Source organism: Monodelphis domestica, chromosome 4 (genome assembly GCF_027887165.1).
Source record: "Monodelphis domestica isolate mMonDom1 chromosome 4, mMonDom1.pri, whole genome shotgun sequence".
Lineage (NCBI taxonomy): Eukaryota > Metazoa > Chordata > Mammalia > Didelphimorphia > Didelphidae > Monodelphis > Monodelphis domestica.
In genome coordinates, this window is record NC_077230.1 from 119,883,690 (window position 1) to 119,890,758 (window position 7,069).

General features: G+C 41.2%; 1 protein-coding gene across 4 annotated transcripts in view; it reads right to left on the reverse strand.

Annotated features, from left to right (window-relative positions):
* The window catches only part of GLI2 (GLI family zinc finger 2), a 420,094-nt gene that overhangs the window by 270,468 nt on the left and 142,557 nt on the right, over positions 1–7,069 (reverse strand). The window lies entirely within an intron of this gene.

Here is a 7,069-nt window from a genome sequence, read left to right on the forward strand (position 1 = left end):
TGTCTTCTACGCACTGATTTGGCTGCCGGAAAGACCTCACCTTCTTCCCACTCACTACTTGGCTCCAGCTGAGGACACTTTCAGTCTATTCATTCCTCCCACTTAATAACACTACACTGGCTCAACTGATAGCATTCCTACCCCCCAGCGATGCTTTTACTATCCATTTACTGCTCACATAGAACCATGTATAACCACGCCAATTAACTATAGGTGCTGGATAAATGGATGGGAAATCGTGGGCAATGGGATTTTCTAATTAATTGAGGATAATTCATAAATACCTTTCTGTTTAATTTCTAAGGAAAAACCATTTTTAAAAACACCGAAGGGTCTGATCTTGCCTCAGTCACAATAGTGTAAGGAATGTAACTGCAAGTCACAAAATTCACTGAATGTGAGAATCAAAAGGGACCTCATACTCTCTAATCCCTTCCAGTATCCACCCTTTCTCTTGATTTACTACTTTTTGCTATAAGTGGAACAAGAAAATATTTCTGATTCATTGAGATTCCTGGATAATTGGGTGGCACCATGGATAAAGTACAAGTTTGGAGACAGGAAGATTCATCTTCCTGATATCCAATCCAGCCTCGGCCACAGACTAGCTGTGTGACCCAGGGCAAGTCATTTAGCTCTGTTTGCCTCAATTTCCTCAACTGTAAAATAAGTTGGAAAAGGAAATGGCAAGCCAATTCAGGACTGTTGCCAAGAAAACTCCAAATGGGGTCATAAAGAGTCAGACACATTCCAGAAGTAGTATTTAAGTCAGGGGTGGAAATACTTTCAAAAGGTAGAGATGTCCACAGGAAATATTCCATACTTTGAGCAATCCCAAGATATTAGCTTCACTCCCTCCACAAAAATCTATATTTGGTCATATCAACATTGTCTCTGTGAAAATACATGATGCCAAATCACAAAACCTTACTATCTCCAAAGAACTGAAATTATGAATAAACTATTGGTTAATGGAGAACTCTATGATGGGAATAAACACAAGACAGCATCATACAAATGACTTGTATCCAAGAAACCGAATAAACAATAGCACCAAGGAAATGTCAGGCTAAAAAAGGAGGTGCACCCAGCATGATGCAAGATAAGGAGATTGCAGATGCAAAGTCCAAGTATGGCCTCAGCCCCATGGAAGGTATTCCATAGAAGCACACCTCCAATATGGCAGGTATTATCCTCTAGGGAAAATATATAAAAGAACTAGATAATTCTCCAGTGAAAGTACCATTGGAGTCAGATGGATGCGGATCAAAGCATGCTACCTTTCACATCAGTGTATTTATAATTTTATTTGGGGGGTTTGGTTTTGTATGAGTGTGCTCTTCCAACAGTGACCAATATGGAAGTATGTTTTACATGATAATGAAAAGGTAATTTAATCTAATTTTAAAAAGAGAAATAAATAGACAATTCACAAGAATCAGAAAAGTCTGGTAAGGAGGTGATGGCACCACTGGAGAGAGTACCGCATCAGTAAGATTATGTACCAATTTCAAGTTTTTATAGCACCCAGCAAGCATGTCATGTAATTTATTAAATTAATAAACAAAAGATAGAATGAGATAGGATGTGGCAACACAGGTACAATCTGTCAATTTGCTGACCATTGATAAATACTATTGAATATGTGCATATAAACTTATGTATTTATATCGCATGTGTTATATTGCAAACACATGCCTCCACAGCCCTGCAAGATTTCCATGTTCTATGGCAAATACTTATTATCTGACTAGATCAGAAGGGCATATTAAATTATGTATTTGTCTTTTTTCATGGGCTAGCTTAGATTACAGCTTTCCTCAGAACTAAAAGTCATTTGGTCAGACTTCAGTATTTATTAGATGAGAAGCATCACTCCTCCTCTCATCCTTTCTTGTTGAGCTCTTGCAAAAATCTACCCAGGAATGGGAGAATAATTTAATGATATGGGATTTTCTCCATCCCCCCATTCCCTTCCCCCAACACTATGGTTTAATTTATAGATTTGGGATTGCTGTAAATTATAATGTAATTATACTGCTTCACTGGAAGCTTCCCATTGGAGAAATTAAAAAGCAATTCAGGTAAATGATCTTTAGCTACCGTGGTGCTTCCCCACAGAACTCATTAAGTCTGGGGATTAAACTGCATACCAAAGACCATGCAGGCCAAACTGAACGTAAAAAACCTCTCCTTGGAACTACACAGGAGTGAGGTGAGAATATAATAGTGTCATTGCTGGGATGCCTGGTACCTCTCTTCACCTTGTATTTTATGACACATATAACATGGGAGTTAAGGTGGCAACTCGCTTTTCATTACAACCCACTGTTTGCACCTGCCCATAACTTTCCCCCCCAAATGTCCTGTCTTACTTTCAGCACAAAGGTCATTTTGTGTAGGGATGGGTTGGGGGATGGAGTGTGTGCTGGAGGTAGATTTTTAAAAGCAGCATGGGAGGAAAAGGCAAAAGATGGCTTTGGAATTTAATTTAAAAATCTGGAGGAAAATTAGCCAATTTTTCCAAAACTTCTCCAAGTTTCTACTTGAGATTTTTTTCCTCCTTTTATCAAGCAATATACACCTATTCCAGTTAATCATTCACTGGCCCCCAGAAATGGCAACCCTAAGCAAAACAACATTACGGGGAGTCAGTTCCTCAGGAACACGTTCAAAAATGGTTGTTTGGTGGAATGATGTTAACACTGAAGGTCCACTACATTACAGAAGAGTTTGATTCTAACATTTTAGCACTGTTTATCTAAAGTTGATGTAGGGGCAATGTTGTGCAAAAAATGCTCTTAACTAACTTATTTGAAGACCATCATCAATTGTTGGCAATCTATTCGAACAACATTTGGACATCAGTTAAGGTAAGGAGAAGACGACCCCTCATAGCCCAAAAGAAAGAGCTTTTGATTTCAAGCTGGGAGATTTCAGCTTTGCCACTTACTACTTTTTTGTGACCTTTGGCCAATCCGCCAGCCTCGGTTTCCTTGTCTATAAAATAAGGTGGCTGAACTTGACTTCTAATGTCATCTCTAGTGCTGGTGTAAGGGTCTTGATTTTTTAAAAATGTATTATAAAATTGGGAGGTTTAAAAATCTAATGCCTCACACCAGTTGTTTAGCACATTGTGCACCCAGGACGATGGGTTATATTCTTGAAGCTTTAGAAGAACATGTGGTTTCCAGTCTTAGCCAGTCATGGTAAAGCAGCCCAGACCGTTTCCCAATATGCCTCGCAAGATTTGATTTTATCCAAATGCCTCCAGACATCTGAACAGCCAGTTCATGGTCATTCAGATAGGACTATTCCTACGGTCCAGAGCTGTAATTCATCATCTGCACAGCCTTACTGAGAGCCTACTATGCATAGGGCATGGTGCCATAAAACAACATTAGAACGGGTCGCAGTCAGACCTGAAGGTTGACTTTCCCCTTAATCCTTCTTTACAGCTACACATCAATGCATGCAAGAGAGCACAGAGCCAATGAGGAAGCAGCCCGCTTTTCAAAAGCCATTTCTAGCCCACAGAATGTAAGTTTGGAGGGCACACAAAATGCAATCCAATTTAACTGGGGATTCAGTCTACAGAGGCAGAAGGGAATAGTAATGTGATTGGATGAATTAAAATGGATAGAGATACAGTCAAGAGAAGTCAGGGGACCAAAAAATCATCTACTTTTTCCTAAGGGGCAAAAATGGGTGAGGTAGTTGGGTAGGGGAACAGTGCCCCAGAGCTCCACTTTCCTTAGAGATATACATCCTGAACACAACATAAATAATAATCAGACCCCGTCTTACCTATCCAACCTTCCTTCTTACCACACTTCCAGCCAAACGGGTGCCCTCAGAGTTCTACAAATGCACCAGGCTCATTCTCAGTTCCAAAATGTTGCTCCCATCCTTTGTAACACCCTCCCCTCCATTTTCTATTCCTACCCACATCCCACCTCCTCTATAAAGCTTTCCCCCAATATTTCAGCCCCTGGCTCCTGCTTTCAGGGAGAGATATCTGTTCCGCCTCTATCCCTTTTACCCCCAACTAATTCCTCCATTACAGTGGACTCTTCCCTTCCTTAAGCTGCTACATTTATTAACCCGACCAAGTAATTTATTGTTCTTTACCAAGTCCTTTATTTCAATCTAACTTCATTTGGCCGTTTTATTAGTATGTCTTTATTACTAAATGGTATTCTTTGTGTAAGCTCCTCGAGGAAAAGAGTAATATCCTCCTTTGTTTTGCCTCCACCACCTACCTCTACTATGGCGAAGTCACACTGGCCAACGGAGGAACTGATTCACCTTGCCTTAGGGTCACCACCCAAGCCTCATTTGCTTGCACACAAGCACTCCAAACGAGTTCACTTTGGGAGGCATTTCACTCCATGTTCCCAATTCTCTCTTCCCACTACGAGTTCCATTTTCTTTCCAGGGCCCCCATCTCTCTCTGCCCCTTGGCCTCCACCTGGCAGGATCCTGGCAAAATCCTGGCTGAGTCACCGGATCTGCTCAGCAGGGCCCATACAGACAATTTCCTAATTCTTCCATCCTGCTGGACAGAACATAGATTTCCAGGTGATTTCCATCACACGCCTATTAAGCCATAAAAGAAGGGGCAAGAAAAGAACGCCAATTCCGCCATGCAAGCTGCTAGAGTCATACCCCTGTTGTTTATAAACCTGTCAGCAGGGTTTGGCTGGCCTACACCAGAGAGAGGCCAAACCCCTTTCAAAAAAGCTGAAATTTCCTTCTCCTTCTCTCATAAATTTCAGTTTTATCTGTGAGTTTCTTTCACCATGGAGGTTCACTCTTTGGGTAACTTTGCTGAAGCATGGACTCATGGCCTAATTTGGCCATTTCTCCCCCCAACCCCCCACTCTGCATGCAGTCAAAATCAGAAAATCTACTGCATAACACGATCTTTTTTCTTCCTATTAAAACACAACCCATTAAGTCCAAGAGCCAATTAAACCCATATTGGAGCATCTTGCCCCCCCCATTCTGTCCCCGATATAAAAGACCCCTCCCTCTCCCCTGATCACAGCCAGCCAGCAGCTTCAGGTTGGCTTACTCCAAGAGATAACGGGTCAGGAAGGAACATGTCATTTCAGCCTAGGCTTTTTGGCCCGAGTACTCACTTTTCAAATTTCCTTAAGGAGAGATCATTTGGTTTTGGCCAAGCATCTGAAATCACTCACAGGCCACACGCAAGTTACCGAGTAAGCAAATGACATCCTCTTTGAAACTCCTGACGGTCACAAACAGCTTTAGCATAAGATATACTTAAGGTACCTAAGCAAATTGTTTCCTCAGGCATTCTGGGTTGTAAGCTGAGGGGCCATCCTGGAAGGAAACCACCTCACCATCTTGCCTGAAGCCAGAAGTTTTCTCTATTTTTTCCTTCCTTCCTTCCTTCCTTCCTTCCTTCCTTCCTTCCTTCCTTCCTTCCTTCCTTCCTTCCTTCCTTTCTCTTTCTTTCTTTCTTTCTTTCTTTCTTTCTTTCTTTCTTTCTTTCTTTCTTTCTTTCTTTCTTTCTTCCTTTCTTTCTTTCTTTCTTTCTTCCTGCAGTACTAAAACTTTTTTAAAGCCAGTTTTATTTTACTTATTGAATTGGGGGGGGCAGCAATAGATAAAAGTGGAAGCCCAAGGAAAAGGCTTTGCCCCCTTTAGTTCCTAAACCCCTAAATGGGGCTGCTTGCCATTTACTAGGTTGTTTCTGGCCATACTCAAGCTAAACTAGAGAGTGGCTTGATCAGGAACTATTTAGTTCCAGCCAGAACAGAAAAGAAGAGCAGAAAATATTTTCTCTCTTTATACAAGGTATCATCCTGGTTTCCTGACCCCCTCCAGCCAGCCTACCTTGGCACTTTCTGTGAAGGAGAGGAGGCCAGAGCCACCAACAGCAGGAGATTAAAGCCGTGAGGCCACCCTGAGGAGATCCTCAGGGCAGCTCCAAACCTTCTCATGCCACAAACCCTTCTCCTTGCCTTATGCATCATGGTGCTGACGTTATCGCCTGGAAAGGGGGGTTGTTAAGGGGGGAACTAATGCTCACCAGCTGGCTCAGTAGTTTAACCCTCTCCAGCTTTCAGGGATCTCTGGTCTCGAACTACAGCAGAAAAGAACTACAGAAAATGCTGTTCCTCAGCATGAGCGGCAGTTTCAGAGAACCAAGGAAGACAAACGATTTTAGACTGGCAAATATAAAGGACTCAGAGATCAGACAGGAAAAACAGTAGGATCCGGACAAGAAAAAAGTAGGAGAGAGTTGGGGAAAGAGAAAGCAAAAATTCTCAAACTCAGCCTATGTCCAAGTTGTCTCCCCACGTTAGACTGTAAACATCCATCAGTCAGTCAAAAGCATTTATTAAGTCCCGAAAATAAAGAAAATAGGTAGTGCAGTAGATAGAGTGTCAGCCTGGAGTCAGGAACACTCATCTTCCTGAGTTCAAATCCAATCTGACACTTATTAGCTGTATGACCTTGGGCAAGTTCCTCAAACCCTGTTTGCCTCAGTTTCCTCATTTGTAAGGAGTTGGAGAAAGAAATGGCAACCCTCTCCAGTATCTCTACCAAAAAAAAAAAAGAATAAGAAAGAAAGAAACCAAATTATGTCATGAAGAGTCAGACAACTGAAAAACAACTGAATAACAATATATGCCAGGCTCCATGGTAAGCTCTGGGAATATAACAGAAAAAAAAAATTCCTGAATTCAAAGATTTCACATTTTATGGAAGAAACAATACATAAATATTTAAATAAATATGTATAATACAATATAATTAATATATACATGTGAATATTGAGCTGCTAGATGACAGAGTGAATAGGGAATTGGCCTTAGAATCAGGAAAACTTGACTTAAAAATCCAGCCTCAGATACTTACTAGCTATGTGACCTTGGACCAATCACTTACCCCTGTTTCCCTCAGTTTCTTCAACTATAAAATGAGCTGGAGAAGGCAATGGCAAATCACTACAGTATCTCTACCAAGAAAATGCCAAAAGGTCACAAAGAGTCAGACATGACTAAAAAACAACTCAACAACAACATCCATGTAA